Here is a 24,238-nt window from a genome sequence, read left to right as displayed (position 1 = left end):
CATTCGGTTGCCTCTCACCAGCGCCCCAACCCAGGACAGAATCCACAACCCAGGCTAGAGTCCTGACCTGGAATCCAACCGGTGACCTTTCACTCTGCAAGACAATGCCTAACCAACGGAGTCACAGGGGTCAGGCCTCCCTTCTCTGTTTTTTTCCAAGGGCAGCATTCCTACAGCCTCACCTAAAGTAGCTGCAAGGCAAAAGGGTCAAGGTTTTGACTAACCCACAGGAATAACCCTGAGAAGTGATGACTGAGAAACCGCATGCGGTCCTTCCCTGTTTTGCGGTGGGAGAAGAGAAAAACAAACAAGAAATCCTCTCTGAGGGAGCAACTGTACACAGGTAACTTGGTAGGAGCACGGTTGCAGTGTGGGTGACGTCACTGGCCTGATCACTTCAAGTATCACATTAGCCATCAAGAATTACCTGATTTCTTATCATTTTTTCTGAACAATTAGGCCGCTTCCTTTTGTATACGTGAAGCTTACATTGGAAGTAGCTTTTACTGCGTTGTTGAAAGCATGATCTATGGTTTGACAGCCCCCTTTTCTTCAACATTATTTTGACCATCAGTTCACGTGTCAGTGTTTAAGATGAAGGTTGTATTAGGAGATTAAATTGGCTTTACAGGTAAGATACCCAGAGGAAAAGAAGAAATTAGACTCACAATTAATACTATTTTTGAACACGTGAACACGAGCAGTTCCTAATAGTCTGAAATTTGACAAGAACATTGCAATTCCTTTTTTTATTTTTTTAAGTTTAGGAGTATCCTAATGGCATAGGTGTCAAAAAAAATAAATGCAGAATAAACACAACACAATATTCATCTATTTTTGGTCTCCACACTGAATATCAAAATGTTCTAAATAGGGGGTTTCAATATAGCTGCATGTTGTAGCTCCTTCTTTTAAAATGCTTCCTTGACAAACTAGGCTCAGAAGTCACTCCGCTGATATTCAACACTGAGTTGTGACAACTGAATAGTCTGGTTTACTTCTTATATATTTTAATACTTGCTTTCACTTAGAGAGAAGCATTTATTCTCCTTTCAAAACTTCAATCTATCTTCAGATAAACCTCATTCTAGTTTTTTATGCTAGCCTCCTTTCCACATAGTGAGAGAGAACGTGATGTGGTAGATTTGGAAGCCAAAAACTGGTTCCAATCCTGTTCTCACTACTCACCAGCTGTTAAGACCTTAGGCGATTCACACAGCCTTTCTGGATCTCCCTACGTTTTTAAACGAAGGTAATAACATCTGCCTTAGAGAATTTGCTGAGCACATACATAAAGCACCCTTCACAGCACATTCCCTAGTGGGCACAGCTGGTTGCTGGTAGTGACTTGAGTGGGTTACATCATGGTAACCATTCGTCACAATATGAAGACACCAGACTTCGATGTGTATTTACTTTGTCTTGTACACAGACAGGTGCATCATATATAAAATTCCAAGGAATGAGAACTGGGAGGAGGGGGCTAAACAACGTGCAATGGGAAGCATCAAAAATCTTCACCTTGTTTACTTTGCATCTTTCTGGAAACTCTCAGAGCCTTGTTGGCCAGTTACATTATTTGGCACTGGATGAAAGAAAAAAAACACTGTGGGTAAAATATCTACAGAAAAGAGGGGTGTACTTTATGCATACAAAGAATGGCGTGTTTGCAAAGCTAAGTTTACTTAGAGAATTAACATAGTTCTATGCCTCTTCTTGGCATTAGGAACAGGAAGTGGTAGACCTTCTTTACACTTCCTAGAAAGAAATCTTTGTTCTGATCCTTCCACAGGTGAGCCTGGGAACTCGGGGGGATGATAACCGTGTGCAGAAATCTCACCTCCAACACAAGGGTGAAAAAACACATTAGGTGAACCACAGCAAAAGCGCAGACACCATTAATCACTGGCCGGGCACTACCCTCTAAAGCAGAACACCTGGCGCATTTCAGCGGTAAGCAGGTACCATTCATTACACCTCACGACTCTTGCATCAGGCTAGGCATTGGCTACAATATTTACACATTCAACCAGTTTGTGTCTATTCTTGTGAAATTTACACAGATCATAATTATAAAGCAAACAATCCATTTAAGATGATATGATAGAACTTTTCAGGTACAAACCTCAAAGCAAAAACAGGAATGAAAGTGGGCAAAGTTTTAATTTACTTTACTTCCTATCTCTAAAGAAACACAAAGTACTTGAACAAATCCTTTCTTCTCCCCACATGAGGAAATGGATTTATATCATATGGATTTTAAAGATAGGGAGAATGATGAGCTACCCATTGCCCTGCCTCACCATGAATTTTATAACCCTATACTTGCAAACGAGACATTGAAAACCACACACTTTCCTAATCCTTTATGCTAAAGAGCACTTTTCAAATTATGCAAACAGAATATGAATATCCTTCCAAAGGTAATAGATGTTAGTAAAAAGACAGTTCTGCAATCAAGTAAGTTTAGGAAAGTATGAAAACAAGGTTAAAGAAGCTACCTTAAGGCAGGATCTCAGTGAGCCTTTCACAGCCAATGGTAAATCCCTAGCAGGTGATTACTGCGCGGCATTTCCAAACCCATCGGACAGGTCTTCACCTAGTAGCTCTTCTTACCTCCAAGAACATCTGGGGAACTGCCCGCTCCAGACCAGTAGTTCTCAAAGGGTGGCCCCCCTACACCGAGAGCATCAGGTTCAGGTTTCCCCCCAAACCTACTGAATCAGCAGCACTGAGGGTTCGGACCAGCAAGCTTTATAAAGAAGCTCTGTAGGTGATTCTGATGGATGCTGGAGTCTGAGAATCAGGGATCCAGCTAAACCATCCTCTGCAAAAGTGAAACATGGTTTCTACAAGTATCGTAGAAAATAAAGGGTTTTCAAATTACCGTGGATCTTTAATAATAGGCAGTTTTTAAAGGTATATCGTATTTCTCCTATCCTTACTGAATCTATTTTGATTTAAAAAGCACCTAGTCTTTTACAAATTATTGTATATACAATGTTTTTATTCGTTCTCTTGTTATTTGACTGTTTACTCTTAGCAAGATAAAATTTCTAATGCTTATTAAAGAAAGTAAGTATCTACTTTTCTTGCATAGGAATGAAAGTGAAAATATCACTTATTATTACACAATCCAGATTTCCACTGTGACTCTGATAGACAGCAGAAGTAAAAATATGTCAATATGGCTCAAACACATTTGTCTATGAAGAAGCTAAGGTAGTAAAATTTACAGAAGCAGAATGTAGAAAGGTGGGGAAACTAATTTTTTAATGGACATAGAGTTTGAGTTTCGCAAAATAAAATAGAAGTCTGTTGCACAACAGTGGGAATATAGATAACACAACTGAACTGTACACTTAAACATTTATGATGTAAATTGAATGGTATGTGATTTTAATCACAACTAAAAATTAAAATATGTCTCTCTTCAGCTCATATGGTGAAACCCAACCACTGCAGTCCTTCCAGCTGTTGGAAACAACATTATTTCAACATCCACACACTCCACCCAAGAACTACAGTATTGAAGGAAAAGATATTTAATTCATTGGGACATAATATAAAAGTATTTGCAAAATAAATTAGTTTGCAAAGTTATTTGCAAAATAAAAAGTGAGGAGCACCACACTGAGGGGCTAAGCTCTAATTTTTTTTGTTAGAAAAGCCAATTTTAAAGAATAAAGGAAACGTTCCCTAGTCTAAATTTATTCCATAAGCTACTATATAGAATTCTAGGCACTGGGTGTGCCAATTCCTGGGGAAACAAAGACAACAGATATATTATTCCTGCCCTTAGCAAACTTACAGTACATTGGAAAGATACTTGCAAAAAAATATTCACAAAGTTTCCCTAAAATATCCCACACAGCTGAGCAATTACTTTTTAAAAAAAGGTGAATGACAATCAAAAAATTGAATATTAAATTTTAACCATATTCTTTGTCAATACATACTTTCACAGTAAAGCTAAACTTCATTGTTTAGGTTCTGGGAATCTGAATACTTTAAGATTAAGCTCAGATTTGGATCTGAGGAATTGGGCTGTAGTAAAGACACCTTGGTTTAGTCTGAATAGACAAGATTTTTGAGAGGCAAAAGCATTTATTATAAGCTTTTAATATAACCTCCAATATAATCCCACATTTCTCTATCAGCACTCATCATTTCTGTTTGTATAATGCTGGACAGTTAATAAAGCGCTCTCCTGGCATTATCTCATTTGATCCTTACAACTCTTAATAAGGCTGGCAGATATTATCTCCATCATTTTAGAGATAAAGATGTGGAAACAAGGGGAGACAAAGGGACTTGCTAATGGTCACCCAGCTATTACTTGCAAAACCAGCACTAAAAACCAGGCTTTATTTTCACTACACTAGTTCATTTGCCAATTTCTTCACTTATGGTAAAATTATGAAGCAACCTTTGCAAAGTATCATAATTTAACTAATAATTAACAAAACAAATCATGTCCCTCGGGGCTGGTATAGGACTATAGGAGATGTCATGGGGAGAGATTTATGAGGAAAAACCTCCCTCCCTCCTTCAGGTTCTCTTTTCTGTAGTCAGGGTGCCACGTTATGCTACCACTTCTGGTATCTGAATGACTACTTTGGAAGCACTGATTCAAATCTTTATTCCCTTGAAAAATATTGAAACGAAGGGTGGTATTTGTATGAGCCAGAATATAGTGGGCATACAGTATAAACTCTTCCTTGTGAGCCACCTAAGTTAGTCGGGGGGGAAAAGAGGTAAGCTGGAAAGAAATAAGAGCCACCTCCCCAAAAAGTTCCCAAGTAGGCAGCGGGCTATTAATGATGGAATTTCAGCCCAGTGAGTGACACTACACGGGGCCAACTGTCCCAAGCACTCACAAAGGAAGGTATAAAGAGCTGGCAGCCAGCCACTTGTGGTTGAGACTCTGTCCACCCTGAGCTCTATGACCTGCCATCCCCAACCCGTACAGGTTCCTCTTCAGAGGAGTCTTAACAACTAGGTATTCTGTGGCCAGAGCACACTTCTAGGAGATTCTCGTCCTGTGGCACCCCCCTACGACCATCCCCCAGTATGGGCCCATGCACACACACATAATTTTTTTCTAAGTTCAAAGTGTAAAGATCAATGAAATTGCTAGTGAAAAAGCCAAAGCTTCAAGTAATTTTTATGGACGTTCCTGACTAACCTCAGAGTAAAAAGGTCTCTTACATCGAAGATACAAAGGACCCTAGTTTGTTTATCTGACATTTTCACACCCTGAAATGAGCAAGCTTAAGCACAGAGTTCAGTCTGGGGCCAGGGAGATCCGTGAGGACTCACCTTCTCATCTTTCCTGGGCTGGTGCAACATACCTTCCTCAGCTGTTGCTTGGCTAAAGGTAAATGTCCTCATCTTGGTCGTTACAAACAAACTGAAGTACTTAAAATTTTTCCTAGCTGTTACAGGCTGGATTGTATCCCCTACTCTACCCACCCACCCCCCGCCCAGAAAAACTCATATGTTGAAGTCCTAACCCCTCATACTTGAGAACGTGACAACATTTGGAGATAGGACTTTCAGAGAAGTGATTAAGTGAAAATGAGGCCAGTACGGTGGGGCCTAATCCAGTAAGACCAGTGTCCCTATGGAGAGGAAATTTGGACACACAGACACCAGGGTTACATGCACAGAAAAAGTGGCCACGTGAGTGAGGGCGCAGCGAGAAGGTGGTCATCTCCAAGTCAAGGAGAAAGGCCTTAGAAGACATAGAACCTGCCCACGCCTTGATCTTGGACTTCCAGCCTCCAGATCTGTGAGAAAATAGATGTCTATTACTTATGCTGTCCCAGTCTGGGGTTTTGTTATGGCCGCACTAGCAAACTAAGATAATAAATACTCTGAATCCTGCGCTTCCCTTAAATCATGTTTGAGGTCTGTCGGTTTCTCCTTCGCTATCTAGTCAGTGTTCTAAAGAATGAAGCTCTTCTCATTTCTTTGTCTCATAAAATTGTGTAACGCTTAAAACAAAAGGATCCTTTAGTACATGTTGCAAATGTTCACGAACTAGGATCAATGACAAAAGAAACATTTCATGTACCCAATTAAGGTTTTAAATGAACCATTTTTAGAAAAAGAACCATTAAGAACTTTAAAACAGTCTTTCCCCCAATGAGATGAAAACGGTTGCAGTGTGTTAGTGCGTCTGTTCACAGTATGTCAGCGGTTCGTCTACAATCAGGAGAGGTTTTCGGTTTTCAAGCAGGACTTGTACTATTCCTCAGCATTTTGCCTGATTAAGTGCTCAAATTCACAAGGCTGGAACACACAATCAAAATCTGTGAACATGTGAGCTTGGATTGAACTTTCCCCAGGGTCCAACCTCAAATCCTTACTAATTCCCCACACAACATTTTTCCCTTAGTCTTTATACAGTCTGAGATAAGACTCAATTTGCGATACAATATTGGTATATCGAAGTATTCTGAAAACACAGGAAACCGTTATATCAAAATTAAAATTAGTTGCTTTATAAGTAGTCATTTCCATTAACATTTATTCAGGAAACTTCAAAAACAGTGGATATATTTTTTGTATTTATTAAAGAGACATTTTATACATTAATTCTTATATTTGTAGTAGAAAGCCACAGACCATTTGTAAGCAAAAGAAATGCCAATGAACTAAGTTGAAATTTCTGAGGCCAGGTGCTATTTGCTAATAGTTTTCAAATGAAAATAATCTTCTTGAGGGAACTTGTTTCAGGCTCCTAAAAAATGCCTGGTATATAGTTATATATATATCAAGTGCTTAAGGTACACAGTAAGCACTCAATATATATAATTGAATGAATGAATGATTATAGCCATACTATAAATGTTTTATAATGAAATCTCCATGTGGCTTAGGATCATGTCCTCCTTCAAAATCCATTCATTATAGCATAGAATTCTTTTTTGACACTTAAAGTACTATATTTGTACTGATAGTAAAAGGACATATAAGGGAGAAAGACATAATCTATATTCACTTCCAGAATAAATGTCTCATATTCCCCCAAACAAAGGCACATTACCCCTTTGCACTGGGGCACCGCTTACCAGAAGCAACACGGTAGAACCTGACCTAGTTCGTGTGTCGTAGATAACGGCTAAATGAATGAGTAAATACCTAGCTGCATAATTTTTCCAACTACCTCAAGGTTTTAAATTTCTTAAATAGAAGCTGTGTGACAACAACTTCACATATTTCCCTTGGGGGGAAAAAAGAGGAAACCAGTCTCTTGATCTTAAAGGGAATATTATAAACAGAAATCCAAAGTATATAATTTTTTTGTGACAAATAGTAAATCTTGACATGTAAAATACTTTTTTAACTTTTAGGCAAATAAATTCTATCAGCTTAGCAGCACAAGACTGGGCCTGTTGTTAGATATGAAATATTACTAATGCATTATATGTTCAACTTTTCTTAATATAGCTCTTAAATGCAGTTCTGTTTACCTAGATAGGATTCAGACTATATTTTTGTAAAAATAATCTGAACTAAATTTCAGAGAGAACTATTTTTTTTTCCTAGTCATAAGGAGACAATTTGCCTTTCTAGGGTATAGTTCATTCACATTTGGCTGTACAGGTTGTATTTCAGGTCATAGCTTTGTGAGAAGTGGGTAAACCATTTTGCCAGTTCCTTAAGCACTTTATCCTAAGTTTTCATGGAAATAAAGCCTACCACCTGTCTTCTTCTGGGTAATCAAGTAATAGCTTTTCCAAATTCTAATAAAAAGAAGTATAATTCTGTTTCTGCAGCTGGTTAATACAAATGTGCCTAAACTGCTGATCTCTAGATGGAAATAAAGTTGGGTAAGTCTATGGGTACGAACAGGCATCACAGATCTGGACTCTGTGGTCCACTGCCTGTTCAGGAATTCTCAGCTGTTACCGGTGATGAAACAGATGAATATTTATAACCTCATTTACTGAATCATTCACAGATATTATATCCAAATAAGACCAGAATAAATTGTTGGAACTCCACTCTGATGACTTACATGAATTATTTAAGAATCTTCACAACCTGGTTCATTGTATTTCAACAATCTGTGTTTTGAGAGACTTATAAATACAATAATTCCATTCCAATCACATCACTTAAACATTTTCTAACACACATATATATATGTACATATATGTATATATACACACAATGGATCACCTCATTCTTCAATTCCCTCTTAAAATTCACTGCTCAAAATCATTCACATTCATTGTCCTATAAATTATTTCTCAAATAAAGTGACCATTGTTGGAATTTTTTAAAGGCAATTTCAAAGGTAATATAAATTCATATATCATGGCTAAAGCTCCACCCAGTTTTAATTTTATTCATATTATTCATTTGATAAATGTATAAAGACAACTTACATGTTCTCAAAGCCGAGTTATTAGAATTACAACTTAATTATAATTATTGTATCATTCAAACTAGTCACATTTCCAATTTGAAACTAAGATGCTCCAAAATGGCCTGGTTTATATTATCCAATTTACCTCATTATCATCCAAAGAGTTGATTTACTATCAGTTTCTTTAATATCAGTTAAAAATTAATTCTAGCTTGATATTCAATAAAGTACTATAATCCCATTGGCACAAAATAAACTTGATTTCAGAACTTATAAAACTTAAGAAGGAATGTCCGACTGTTCATTAGTTATGTTCAGCGCAAGTAACTAGAAGAATCAATGACTGGTCTTCTGTGGTAGTTGGCAAGTCCTGGTTCTTTAATGGGAATAGCACTGTTACTAAATTTGAAGTCTGTCGGGGAAAATTAGTAATTTGCCTTCCAGCATCACTAGTTGCCATTTTAACAATCAAATATCACTCCGAATACTTAAAGGGCGGGGATAGTTCATTCATATTTCTTTCCAGAGGATATGAAACTCTATGCAAAATTAACCTTTATATCTAACAATAAGATCCTCAGATTTCGCTCAAGCTCAAGAAAAAAAGTAACTAAACATGTAAATCACTCATCTGATATTCCTGGAAAATGCTAACCATGGTTGTATTGCTTACTTGTGTTGGTCTATTCCCAGGTGTGTGTTTTTCTTGCTTTCAGATCTCTGGAGGAGTTCACACCCACAGTGGCTGGGGAGGCGGCCTCCGAGATGCCGCTGTCGCAATCCATTGGGGGTTCTCCGTGGAGCCCACCCGTTTCTAGAGGACAGAGCCAGACTCCTTGGACATCCGTCTGTTCAACAAGTGGGACCCCAGGGCCTTCTGTATTCTCAGCAAAGAGAGCTTGCAGTGACCTCCCCAAAGGATGACAGCCCCCTCTCCAGTCTGGGTTCCGACGATGCCACCACTTGTCACACTGCAGTCCTGAGGCACACAGGTAACGAGACTAGCTTCACACATTGTGATGGAACCGACACCAAGGCTGAGGTCCCCTCGGTCACGAACTCCCTAAAATCCTTTTCTGACCACTCAGTGTGGGAGCCTGGATGTGCAGCTCGTACGTAGGCGGCTTCCGTGATGATGGGCAGTTGTCACAAAAACTTACTCATCGACTGCTTAGTGAACTTGACAGACAAGAAGACACTCACTGAGCAGCATTTGTGTGACAGAATTGCATGACCGGGAAGGACACAAAAACCACTTTGCACTAATTGATGGCAGCGCTGTCACCATCCGAACTGCACTGATGCGCTGAGCCTCCGTCCAGGAGCACGGTCGGGAGGAGCTGTGCCCCGCGGGAGCTTTAACAGCAGGACCGATGAGTCGTCTCTGAAGAGTTTACATACACTCTGAAGCTGTATTTGGTGCACATCAAGCCTCCATTTTTACCAACGGCTTTAGGAATTATCTACATTGTAATTTGTATGTCAAAGATTTCTGAGTGATTTTACCTTAAGGTTTAGCAGTTTCTGAAAGTTATTATTCAGTGTTTTCCAAACAAATACCTTGCCCGAGGAGATGGCAAGCGGGACAGGGAGACAAACAGATTTGATCAGTAAATCAATTTGAAGTAACTTATTTGAGTTAAAAATCGGGTGGAGCAGAAGATAACACAGAAACATTCAAGGTCTACAGCTGAGCACATTTTTGCCCTAGCACTAAACTTTCCTGTGGAGACACTTCTGTTCAAATAACACTCCAGGCCTCTCCTGCCCCCCGACCACCTAGGGAAGGAGAAACTATTATCAGAACAAGTGGATGATGGAGAAGGAATCAATCTTGCAATACAAACTCTCCCTTTTTTATTGAATGAATTTGCTTTCTGTTTGCTTTTGGTCCACAGGAAAAAATGGCAGAGGCCTCCGGTTGTCCCGATGTGCCATTAACTACAGCGCCAGTCTATTAAATTCTGCTGGGAATTGGCAGCGAGCCCTTTCCACCTCAGATCTAAATGGAGATCTACAATCAGCTTTAATCTCCATTTGTTACTCTAATCTCCATTTATCTGTATTTTCTATCCTGTTTCTCATTTGGTCTCAGACGACAGGAGCAAAGGAAAAGGAGTGTTACTGTCAACTCTCTAAAGTCCCCCAAAATATATGACACGGGGGGAAATGTCCGCTGGGATTTCACTTCCTTCAGAATAAACACAAAAATAAACTTAAAAAAATGACGAATATAAAAATATATGAAGGTGGGAAAGGCAGGAAGGGGTTCTAGATAAGAGACTCTGAAAGAGCTTCAGTATGAAGTTTTAAGTAGAACTTGAAAGTATTTTGCATTTGAAAAGCATTTACAGAGAAGAGGAGGAAAACGTATTCTAGGTACCTAGAAATAAAATGATTTTTAATTCTTTGTTAAGTGGGGTAAAAAAAAAAAAAGCACATTGCTTTACAATGTATATACTCTCTAATCTCCAGATATAAGTGCAATCTACATGTCTATAAAGATATACATATAATATTGTGCATGTGTTCATATGCGTAAACTCTCAGAAAAAGCCCTGGTGGGAAACATGAATTGAGCAGAAGAGGCAAGAGATCACAAGTGGCTGTGGGGGCTCTTAACCTTTACTTATACGTCTGGTGTGAGTGTACACACAGCACACTTCTACCAGTGGCACGCCTTCCTGTACTACTTATCTAATGGAAAAAAGAGAGAGAGAAAAGCAGGAAAAAACGCAGAGGAGGAAGGGAGGGAGAATTACAAAGAGAAACACATGACAATAGAACTACACACGCCTTGACTTACTTCTTTATTTAGAAGATGCTCTAGGACTGTAAAATGTCAATGGGACATTTTTATGACAATCAATATTCATTATATTGATAAATACAAAAGTAGAAATCAATACTCAGATTTTCAACTGATAGCATGAGAAATAAATGTCATATGGATGCTCACTTCTAAAATTACAGGTTTCATATGTCTGTGTTAATAAATCAAAATTTAATTTTATTGTCTTTTCACTGATAGAACCCTAAGTCAATACTGTATTAGATTATTTCCGAAGTTGTGACATGCCTCCAATTATTCACCGAGTACACAGTCACTCAGAAAATAATACTGCTAACAAAAAGCAGCTTCTCTCTATGGTAAAATATGTAATTCCAAACCTATCCTCACTCTGTTCCTTGTCTCTTTTGATGATAAAAAATGAACATATATTCCATCATTTTGTAGATTTAATAATCACCTTGTTTGTTCAACTAAGTTAGATTATGACAACTGTTACAAATGCTCCCCAAAAAAGACATTAAAAAGAAGAAGAAAAGAGCCTCTGACCTTGGCAAAGCATTCAAGGCAGGCTTCCCGAGGACAAGAAACTTGAGGTGCCATGTGAAGGGCGCACCAGAGGTCATTTCTTGAAAGGCGGGCACGCAGAGATGAGAGCAGGCGGGTCCCGGAGGGACCCCGAGTTCTGGTCAGTGTGCTGGGAGTGGAGAGCACCACTCCAGGAGCGTGTTACATCCATGTTAATTAACTACGTCTTCTTTCTAGCCGCAGGGGAAGACATCACAGTGCTCGAACCAGAGAAGCAGCATTTTGAAAAGACTTTTCTGGTTTCAATTTGCCAATCCTACCAAGCAGCTCCATGTGTGCGTGCTTCCAAATAAGGCTGCCCCCGCGGAAGCAAATGGCACCGACGCAAAGATACCTGAAATACCTGCTGCTGTCACTCACTCAGGGCTGGTCTTCAGGTAGCCAGAAATGCTGCTGTGTCTACCCCCTCCTTCCCACCACACCTCCCCCTGAAGGCAGAAACCCTACTCACCTGTTCACGGCTATATCCCCAGGTGCCTAAAGTGTTGTCTGGCATCTTACAGATTTTCTCATGGACTGAGGACCTTCATATTCAGCTTTTAATATTCTAAACACAGATTATCCAAGATTGGTCTCTCTACTTCTACTTGCCGATCGTTCACATGAACTGGGCTGTTTTTGATCCCTCTCAACCTGCAACTGCATGGGCAGATGAAGTCGTGGGTAAACGGCATTGGGGGCTCTACCTTCCAGGAACTACAGACAGACTTTCCAAGGGATTTTCACTGGATGTTCGACAGTACAGGAATGCACATAACCCACTTTAAAGCACCTTTTATGGTGCGTACAATGCTAAAAATTAGCCCTGAAATACTATGCAAATATAGATCATTTATTTTTAGGTCAAAATGAATACAATCTAAATTAAGGGGCTAGTTACTAAGGCTGCAAAGAATGAGTGAATAAAGTAAAACAGTATTTCAGTTCGTCCTATCGACAAGTGACAAAATATATGTGCTTAACAACACATATCTCCACAGAGAGCTGTAACAACACATTTTTCCCAACAGCTACATGTCTACTAATCTAAGTATATCTATTCTTTTTTTATTTTTCATCTGTTATATAAAAACCCTGACCATACATATGCCATTGTCTCTGTAAGCTGATAAAAATTTAAGTGTATAATCTAACAAACTATTAATTTGGCCACACCATATCTGCCTTTAAAAAGAAAATAGGCGATAATGTTTTAATGATATGTGGCTTTTTCCAAATTCCAGAGACTGTACAGAATGTTTTTGGCCCAAAATTCTGAAATTAGGCATGGAAAAAAGTTATAGTGATAGAAAATAATGTTTCACCTTCATGTAGATTACAATGAGATCATTTAGAAATAAAATATGAAAGGCAAGGGTATAGGAATTCGAGTTTTAGCCTGAAAAACAAAAGAATTGTTGTATCCTTATGAATCTTCAAATACATAGAGATTTTTCACAAAAATCATTGGAATAAAATAATAGAAGAGGAAAACTGGCATGAATTACCTCATAAAGAACTGAAGTCTATAGTAAAAGAAAAAACCCTGTTGAAAACTATAAATGAGTGATTTAAGAGATCAAGGTGGAAAAAGAATGCCTTTCATACCCGATCTCATGCCTTCTTGGAAGAACATACATTAGTCCAATTTTAAATTGCCATGTAGAAGAAAATCGCATTCCTAAAGGTTTTCATTCTTAAAATTGAAATGAACTAGTTGTAACAAAACTGAATTCATCAGGACCCTAAGAAATGTCTTCTTCACATTCCCAAAGATCTAACATGGAAACCACCAGGGTTTTAATACAGCAATATCACTGTTAAAAGAAATGAGTACAGCTGGCCTTCATTATTAGTAAACTACCCTTACGCTTGCTTAATTTGGGTTTTACAAGTCATTTTCTTTACAGAGCAGTAAGTCAACTGAAATAGGTATCATAGTCGGTTTGTAATCTTTTTCACATCCAGAAAACATGAGGCTTTCAGTTCATTATTATGCAGGACTTCTAAGTCATTATTTCTCTGTGCCTCTTGACAGCGAACAAAATAAATCATATTTTATTACTGATAGAATGGCAAAAGCCACAAGGCTATGTACAACTCTCTATTACTTCTACCTTTTATAAAGGATATTTACCAGCATAGCCCTAACTCTGATATTTAATCTCCTTAAATTCTGATCAAGTTATTAACATTACCTATATTTGACTGGATAACAGCCATTCTTCCATATTTTAATATTGAGGGGAAAAAATTAACATGGCAACCTCTACATATTACTCATTTTCATTCCCTAAGGCCCTCACTTTCTATATTCAAATACAAAGCACGTAAAACCCAAGCAATGTTGGATCGGGGCAATTCAAATACTCATGCATATGAATCCTAACAGCATTAATTCCCATTCTTCCTTCTTATAAATGAGGGTTCTGCATCATAGGAACTCTCACCATCCTTCTAAATGTGTGTGTCTTTAATTCCATATCAGCCCTTTTGCCAGTGTGCCTGATTTCCATGATCAAATATTAGGTTCCCCTTCTGCACCTTAGGGTTGTAGCTACCCCAGAAAACCATACTGCCAGCATGTCTTTAATGTCTTATTTGCCAAAAGATCCTTTGGGTATGAAAAATATTCAAAAATGACCAAGAAATTCTATGCAATTAAGGGAACACTATAATGGTACATACGAACATTATTTGGAGTTTTAAAAAGTGAAATTAATCTATAAAGCAAGACTAAGGTTTTGATGAGAAAGGCACGACACAACTATTTTCTACTTTATCCTCCTTATTGGAAATCAGACTCTGCGAGCAAATGGCTTATTAATAGTTCAGAGAGTTTCCTCATTTTCGGGCAGCGGATGGTTAACACACTCACACGGACAGTGCCGGACTGGTGTTCCACAGCCCCCCTTACAGGAAACGAGGCCCTGATGTCCCGTGTTTGCCAGTTTCTGTGGTATAAACACTTCCACCACGACCAACGGCAAGCCACTAATGGAAGGCCAGTCGCCTCACAAAATACCTGCAAATTTAACAACTGGCCCGTATTGCTCAGGATGAGCTGGCTCCAGCCCACCACTTGGACACTCGAAACAGCTCGTACATGCAAATAAGTTGCTACATATTACACAGACAAAAAGAAAACTTACATATATGTCTTAACAAATCCGTCTTTTCAGAGCATATGGTAGGTTTTTCTAGAGGTCAGATTTTCAGTCTACATACATCTCCTCCCTTTCTGATCACATATCTTACTATCGTCGTTTCTGAGGTCCCTCAGGGAGTAGTAACATCAGCGGTTTGGAAATGCATCAGCTTTAAGCATATAATTAGCTATGGCCACATGTTTGCTGCTTAAAATGTAGCAGGTCAGATTTAAAAACACAGAGAGCAGACCTCTAACAAATTTCATGGTGTGATCTACCTGTCATCTTTCACGAAGTTCTTACGTGGATGCGTGTTGGTGGATGAATACTGGACTCCCTTGGGTACAGACTCACACACAGTATTCTATTCCAAATACAAAAATAAAGCATTTCAGTGTAACATTAACCCCGCACATTTAATAAGTATATTTTTATTTACACAATTTATTTTCTTCTGCAATGGTACATAATTCTAAAGTGAAAAGTTGCCAGAAGGGATTGTCAAATATTCCAGCCATCCACCTACTTCATCTGAAGTTGAATAGCACATACCCTTGAACAAAGGGTCTCAGAAACAGAAGAGCAATGAGCTAGCACCAAGAAGGGCAAGGAATAGCTGTAGACAAAGCCAAACCCCATCCGCATGTACTATCATGTGACCAGCACCTTCTCGGGCTGAGCAACCTGACTATCGAGTGCTCTCGTGTGCTGCAGGATTGAGAGTTAACTGGCACCCCCACCAGAGAGAAATGTGGCAATGGCAATGGAAATGTTCAAGGGCTAGGACTTTCTCCCCCACATTTCCACTTCCAGGAATTGCTTTCGGAGATAAACTCCTACTTATGTAAATGGGTGTACATGTAAGGACACTCAGGGTATAGTTCGTAATACCAAAATCAAGACAACCTAGAGGTTCCCAAGAGGACCCCTGGAAATATTAAGTCTGGCAAAGTCGTACAGAGGAATAAAATGCAGCCTTTGGAGGGGACAAAAAAAGACGCAAGTCCTGAAATGAAATGAAACAGGTAAAATGAACTGAAATGAAACGAGTTGCAAGATAAGTTGTTAGTGGGAAAATACCTGCATAAAAAATGAATACAGTATATTACCATTGGAGTATACACAGTATTTATAAATGTCTGTAAACACAAAATATCCATGGAAGGATCATAAATACCGGTAAGAACGGCTGCTTCTGAAGATGCCAATCCTTTTGTATCATTTAAATATTTTATAGCACCAACAGATAAATAAATTTTTTAAATTGAAAATACCTAGAAAGATCTGTCACAATATGTGAGTTGCTTAGGTCTTAAATGATTTGGGGCCTCATAACGTGTTTTTTCACAAGAAGACTTAACAACCCAGCATAATTGCATCTACGCCTTCATCCATTTTTGCAAATTGCTGTCCCGCTCATTCTTCTTCTAGAGTCCTTTCTCTTCTCCTCTGCTGAGGTGACCTTTGAAGCCAGTATCCCCAAAGTCACTGTGACTACTGCACTCTGTATTCGGGACTTGAGAAAAGTAAAGGTTATTTCTGACTCGAGGAAAGTTCTAGAACTCAAGAAAAATTGCAAGGAGTTATGATATACGGTAACACACAATATGTTACAGCCTGATAGGATGTATGTTTCCTGACTCCAACATCATCACTCTCACTAACAACTTCACATTAAAAAAAACAGAATACACATTAGTGCACGTGTGTGTAGAGAGGTGGGTGGGGGGAGACAGAATAAAAGTGAATGATGCCAGAAATATCAGTTACTTCATTTTTACTAATCTTCTTTTTTTCATGTCAACACTTGCCTATGCCCAATATTTTTCACTAAACCCCATGTTGACATCTCAAAAATGAACAGACAGTCAGTTAAATCTACCAGTTAAGAAGCTTATCTGGTTGTCCAACCCTGGCAAAGTACATGTGGAACAAATGGAATCGTAGAAACCTAGCCCTGGAGGAGTTTAAAGTCTTAAAATAGCAACCACGTATCTAAGAGAATTTTGGAGTGGCAGATTTACACTCAATTTCCCTGGGAACAAGAATGCTCTCTTTTTTATTTTTTGCAAAGAAAGTACAAAATTTATTTATCTAGAAGTGGCACTTATATACTGGATTCTTCTTATACCTTGCAATCTTTAAAAAAACAATATCCAATCTGCACCTAAACAGAGCTGTTGCCAATCCATACTATGGGGAAAATTACTAGCACAAAAAGCTGAACTCATCAACCAAAGCAGATGCTGTTATCAGTCTGAGAAATTCATTTCTAAAAAAATACTGTATGGCAGTTCTGTTGTTAAAGTTTTTGAGGTAACTCCATCCTGTGTTCCACAGTGGCTGCACCTATAAGACCCAGCGATCTCACCTCTGGGGATTGACCCAAAGAAACCAAAAACACTGATTTGAAAGAATATATGCACCTTTATGTTCATTGCAGCATCACTTACAATAGCTGAGATTTGTGCACAGCCCAAGTGTCCATCAGGGAATGAGCGGATAAATATTATATGATTCACAGAGATAACAGTTTAGTCCATGGGTGTGGAGTCTGCCTGGCTCGTGTGCTTCCCCATCTGCCTACACACCTGTGTCCCTGGAAAAGTTCATTGCACTCCCTCTGTCTCAGTTTCCCCATCTATAAAAGGTGAATGATAGTACCAACAATGAAAAGATGGTGTTAAAAGTACATGAGGTCCTACAAGAGAATAAAATAGTATGTGGGATATAAAGAGAGCTCAATCAATGTTACATATTATCGTATCACAAATACCCAGTGCTCTAACATGAAACACATTTTAAAATCCCACTACATCACACTAAAACGTTTTTGCACAGCAAAGGAATCTATCAACAAAGTGAAAAGTCAACCCACTGGATGGAAGGACATGATCAGTGATACATCTGATAAATGACTAACATCAAAAATGTATAAAGAACTTCGAAAACTCAACACTAAAAAAAAAAAAAAAACAAACCCGAAAACCAAAAACCAATCCCATTTAAAAATGGGCAAAGGACCTGAATAGGCACTTCTCCAGAGAGGACATACAGATGGCCAATAGACATATAAAAAGGTGCTCAGCATCACTAGTCATCAGAGAAATGCAAATTAAAGCCACAATGATGTATCAGCTCACAGTTGTCAGAATGATTACCAATAAATCAACAAACAACAAGTGCTGACGAGGATGTGGAGAAAGGGGAACCCTCGTGCACTGTTGGTGGGAATGCGGACTGGTGCAGCCACTGTGGAAAGCAGCATGGAGATACCTCAAAATATTATACAAGGAACTGCCTTATAACCCAGCGATTCCACTTCTGGGAATTTAGCCAAAGAAACCCAAACACTGATTTGAAAGTATATATGCACACCTATGTTCACTGCAACACTATTTACGATAGCCAAGGTTGGGAAGCAGCCCGAGTGTCCATGAGTAGGTAAGTGGGTTAAAAAAAGCAGTGGTACATTTACCACATTGTGGTGCATCTACGGCCATTGACTTGGCTGTAAAAAGAAAGGAACTCTTACCCTTTGCCACAGCATGGATGGACCTGGAGAGCATTAAGCTAAGTGAAATAAGTCAGTCAGAGAAAGACAAGTACCATATGATTTCACTCATATGTGGAATCTAATGAACAAAATGAACTAACAGGCAAAATAGTGACAGACTCATAGACAGAGAGCAGGCTGACAGCTTTCAGTGGGAGGTGGGGAGGGGCGCATTTAGAAAAAAGGAAAAAACTTGAAAGTTAAGGTACTATAACATTGTGGGTATTTTTTTTTTCCAAACTAAAGGTACCCTTTCTCTCCTTAAAAATTAGGGTGGGGAAAATAATGTATGATGTTTACCTGGGCCAGCTTTACGTACAAGCTTTATTCTCTAGATTACTAATTCACATGGCAGAGAAATATCTCAACATTAGTCTCAATAGGACAGAACTTACATGGCACCTTACAGCATGTGCCCGGCCTGAGTGCAAACACGGTGACAGCCAGGCGCTCTGACCTCGCTTTTGTTCGGTACAAATCTGAAGAAGTAAGAGTGACAGTATAAGGGCTGGGAGGTAGCACGTGCCCGGCAGCACGCAGAATGGCTTTCCTAAAGGAGAACACACAGGAGTTGGTCACCATCTACACAGAGGCCATGTGCCAGGCATCAAATAGAAGCCCAAGTCACTGTGGCCATTGGGTACATTCAGTATACGTGTACTGAAAGCCCATGTGTGCCGGGTGCTGGGGGCTCTGCAAGGATAAATAGGGCACGACCCTGCCATCCAGGAGCTCATGGATTGACTGGAGACTGATCAAATATATCAGGTAGTCATATTTTACTTTTGTAAAACAGGCTAGAAGATAATTACTGCTCCAGCATGTTAAAATCAAATACTGCACGATGTAAGAGAAAGTAAGAAGAATCCCTGCTAACTGCATTCCTTCTTAGAAGAACAATTGGATTTCCAACCTTTGTTCACAGGAGAGCACCTTAAAACCACAACAGCGTGAGAGTCTATCCCATTTTTCCAAATGAAACAGAGGAGTTTCCTGTAGTGATTAGGAAAGGAAATTATCATGTCTATCCTCCTGAAACCAGTACTGTAGCAAATCAGACTTAGTAGTAGTCCCTAACAAAACGTTCTTATTGTTTATCGTGCTGAGTAAAGAGTTCTTACGCCCTCCCAAACCCACGCCCATACCGTGTTCCTTGACCTCAGAAAGTGCATGCTATGTATCAGGCTTGTACTTCCCGTGACAGGAAATCGGTCCACTGTCCCAGAAACAGGGTCTCTAGACTTCCTATCCGATGTTTGTGATGGAGTATTAAAGTCTTCGTTCAAGTTCAGGATTTAGGAAACAGCACCTTCAATGCTATACCTATGTCATCAGGAAAGATTCACTGTATCCTAGAATCAATATGTATAACAACTAAAGAAACACAGAAGTTCAGAACTTCAATGCCATGTGGAGAGAGAAACAAGCTTTCAGCCTTGTTTTTAGAATTATTACCTTGTACTGAGCAACTTTAAGTAAAGCAAAATCTGAGGTAGCGTCTACTCTTGTAGGAAAACTATTTCTGGAATTCTCTTATTTCATCAGCAGTGGCATTCCGGAAAGACAGGTGTTGGCTCATACCTCTGTGCTGCAGGGGAACCCGCCGGCTGCAGGCGCAGAGCCGGCCAGGCAGAGCCGCGAGGCGGCTGTGTCCTGGCTGCTCACCAGCTCCGTTAGTACGGCTCTCTTGTGCCACGCTTTTAAATACCTTCCTTTTACAACTAGATTTTGATTTTTTTCTCAGGAACAGCTAAATCTCTGTTGAGCTACCAAATCATATTTTATAACTTGGTGTGTTCTGCCTTCCTACTTTTTTTTGCAGCTGTTACTTTTAAGAGAGAGAACATTTTGCTTTACAAATGAAAATGGAGGTTTTTATTTAAAGAAGGAATGTTTCTGCTTGTTGTCAGCTGGGCATCTGCTATATTGTTTTATCACCTCAAACCTGCTTAAAACATCTTCATACGCAAACTGTGCAGCAGCACAGCAGTTTAAATGTTCAGAGTTACGAACCTCATAGAAAAGACAGAAACTACAACATAAACCAAGTCAGATAACCGAGGGCACAGAAAGCTAAGTTGGTTCCACCTTTTCTCCAGCTGGAACCACTTATGGCACCATCTCTGCAGTTAGTGAAAAGGGCTCACAGCACAAGTTGTTCTTTGAGCCATCCATGGCAAAAAACTGTGCCACGCTATCAGTGCCATTTTCATCAAAATATTTATGTCTATTCATACATATCGTGCCCACTTTAACAGGTTATGTTCCTAATATTTCACCAGAAAGTTTATTAACATGTGGGAGCTAAGATAATTTAGGGTTAAATCCAATTCCCTAAGGACAGATGCATGTTCTATTTGCTCGAACAAAGGTCAAATGAAGCAACTTTCAAAACCAGAGTTGCTCAGTTTGGGGGGGAGGCTTTCATAGGGCACGATCTTCTATTTAACAGAAGAATCTGCCTTCCTATTCCCTACAGAATTAGTGTTCATCCACTGGTATGAGAGAACAATTAATACTATATAATAAATAAATGACTGTAGTGAAGGAAAAGGTGCCTCATAACCCCTGTTTCAGAGCCCTCTCTTCTTCCCCTCCCCTTTCCATGGGGTACCTTTACCTGCCCTCCACCCTTTACCTGCTTTCCTCTGGGCTCCCAGTGCCTTCATCACTCCATTCCTCACAGTGTACTGAAATCACCCACCTATCTGTCTGTCTGCACTACTCTGGGTATATACCTCCAGGGCCGGGAAACTGTGGCTGCTATTCTTTACCCGAGCAATTAAAAATGAATTTTACTGACCTGAAATGACGTCAGTTAAAAGAGCCAAGGTAGGTAAGAGCTTCAAAAGGAATTCACAAAATTGCAAGTGCTTCCTATAAACATTCCAGTGGCACAATTTATTATCCAAAGCCTCCATCATACACAGGTCATTCCAAAGGTGGTACAGTTTGATGGCTCTATCCCTAGGCCTGACTTTTAAACTAACTTGCTCTCTATCGATGTATCTCCGAAGAAACGCCACTGCAATGGAAAGTACTCCTTGTACGTAACCGCTCTACACTTTTCAGGTATTGTATTTGAAAACTGCCATCAGGGAGAGCTAAACTATGTCCCATTCAAAAAAACATTTTGATAGACATATAGTTATTTATAGTAGGTACTTCGTCAGGAGAAAAACGAAAGCAAAGAACACATGCTCCACCCAACAAACTCTGGTGGTCTGCACTCTCACAAACTCATTCCACTGACTTCAGCCAATACGACGTTATCAGCTGCCATCTTTCAAAGAAAATATAAGGGGGTCCTTACATTCCATGATTTAATTTTGCTGGAATGCCTGCTGCCCCCTCAAAAAAAGTTTCTATATTTCTAATCAAGAAGTAGTCAAGTATTTATTAAGTCCCTACTATGTGCAAGCCTTGTGCTCTGGGGGGTACAAATATGTATTAAAGTGCCCTCAGCTTTCACAGAGGTAAATTTGGGAAACCGAAATTAAGGGACTCATTTTAAGTGACTCCAGACAGTCTAAGTAAAAGTCCCGAGGAGAAGGAATTTGATCAATCACCAAATAAATAGGCCAAGGAAGGAAACAGGGAAGAGGTAGCCTGGGACAAATTCATGAAAGAACATGTGAGCTCAGTTGGGTTTTACCTGGTGGAGAAAAGGGCGTAGACAGACGAAGCACTGTCATGAGTGAATACAATGAGATGCAGGAAAAAAAGTTCAGGAAAAAAAGTTAGTGGAAAAGGTTTTATCAGACCAAAATTCTAGAAGAAGGGGGAAGTAAGTTAGAAAGATAGTTTGAGTTCTTGAATGCATAACCAAGCTGTCATACCAAGGTTGAAATTTATTTTGAAGCTACTGATAGTTTAAGGCTTCCACTTGAAGCGGTGGTTCTCCAAGTGTGGTCTAGGGGCCAGGGGCATCGGCACCACCCGGGCCCTGGCCCCATCCCAGACCTACTACGTCAAACACTCCCAAGTGAGACCCAGCTTTGACCAAGCCTTCCGGCTGATTCCGATACACACTCAAGTTCGAGAAGCACTGGTTTAAGCAAATTGAAATAATCAGAGTAAATTAAAATAAGGCGATGTATCCATTGTACATGCTGACAGCATGTACCACACAAAATGTGACCTGCGAGACAGGCATGAAAGAGAATTTTCAGAGCCAATTTCCAGAAGACTGAAAAGAAGAGAAAGTAAATGTTTTTTAAAAGATCTACTATGTGACATTTAACAGCATTTCAAGATCACCTTTTAATGTTCTATTAGAGCCTCTCTCTTAGAAGCTTATCATAAAAGGAAATTAAAAATGACTAAATCTTAGAGTGGAGATTACAGCCTACTTGGTTTTGCTCCTCTTCTGAATAAGAAGTAGGAAGATTTCTCATCATGATACACGCATCAGGAGGGAATTGGACAAAAAAAGAAGTAACATTTACTGGAGACTTCTCTCTGTCAGGCCGTTCACATGCATTACGCCATTTAATCTCTGCAAAAAAATATCATGAACCAGCCTATGTTATTGCCCTTTTATATAGATAAGAAAACCAGGGTTCAAAGAGGTAGGAAAACTTGAAAATAACCAATTTGTAAGCACAAAACAAGGAATTAAGTTCTTTTGCTTCTATATCATACCATCTGCCAAGAAGCCCAGAGATTCCCATAAAAACAGAGAATTCGTATTATTCCCAGTTCACTTGATGTTTGAGAGATTCTTTAGAGGTTTTCATATTGTGAACGCAACAGGGATAATATTTTACAAATGCTTAACTGATTGCATTTTGTTTGCCCACTACTTCATTCTTTTCTCGCCGGCCGCCACCTCCAGGGGCGTGGGTGTCCGGTGTTGCCTGACCTCCTTAGGAAACAGAAGTCTTCGGTCCTGGCTGAAGGGCTCGAGGTCCAGCCAGGATGAAGAAAGGCAGCAAACCCACCCCTGCCCCAGGGGTCTAGAGAAGAAGGGAGGTGAAGGGAAGATCATGGTTCCCCCAGTTTCCCAGTCTCTCCTCCCTGAGCTTCACATCAATACAGAAAAGCCAAAGAAAAGAGGGATTTCCAGCCTAAATTCTGTTCAGGAATCTGTGAAGAGGTTGCTTGGTGGGCTCCCTGGCAAAGACCTTCAGGTAAACTTGAAGGTACAGAGTGCTCAGAGGGAGGGCTACACCCAAGTCAGGCTCTCGGCACCCTCCGGGGGAGTATCAGAAAGCACCGTGCCACGACCCCACCTTAACAAGTGATCGAGGTTACAGGGTGGCCAGAGGGCAGGGGAAGGCCTACCGGGCCATAAAGGCCATTGGGAGAGCACTACTCCAGGAAAAGGATCCACCATGTCACCGGGTCCTTCCCAGGTCGCACAAGACCAGATCACAAAGTACACTAACCACAGACATCAGCATGTGGGCCAGCAGGGCCCTGGAAATGGGAGGAGCCCAAGGAAACTCACTAGGCCCCCTTCCCCAGGAAGACCACCCCCTTGTCACTCCCCATGCCATCAAGCAGCTGATTCCTTAGTTATCTATTATTTATTATTAACAGACATATTATAGACTTTACTATAACCAAGACAGTATCCTAAGAGCTTCATGTTAATTCATTGCATATGGTCACAATAATGAGCGGTAAAGACTATGCTTATCCCTGTTTGCAGATTAAAAAAAAAAAAAGGAAAAGAAAGAAAACTTAGGCACAGAGAGCTACAAAAAAGGCTCAGTAGTAGAGCCAAAGCCATCGCTGCTTAGGCACCACAGCACACCGAGTACCCCACACGTTTCACGGTTACCTAA

At 39.7% G+C, this 24,238-nt stretch overlaps 1 protein-coding gene and 1 pseudogene across 1 annotated transcript in view; one reads left to right on the top strand and one right to left on the bottom strand.

The window, feature by feature from the left end:
* The window catches only part of GPC6 (glypican 6), a 1,001,808-nt gene that overhangs the window by 962,771 nt on the left and 14,799 nt on the right, over nucleotides 1–24,238 (bottom strand). The gene's annotated exons all lie outside the window — the stretch shown is intronic.
* On the top strand, nucleotides 7,826–9,771 carry LOC128779856 (protein N-terminal asparagine amidohydrolase pseudogene; annotated as a pseudogene).

The sequence above is a fragment of the Desmodus rotundus genome, chromosome 13 (genome assembly GCF_022682495.2).
Source record: "Desmodus rotundus isolate HL8 chromosome 13, HLdesRot8A.1, whole genome shotgun sequence".
NCBI classification, from domain to species: domain Eukaryota; kingdom Metazoa; phylum Chordata; class Mammalia; order Chiroptera; family Phyllostomidae; genus Desmodus; species Desmodus rotundus.
Note: the sequence above shows the minus strand (reverse complement) of the source record. Positions and strands in the feature narration are given on the sequence as shown.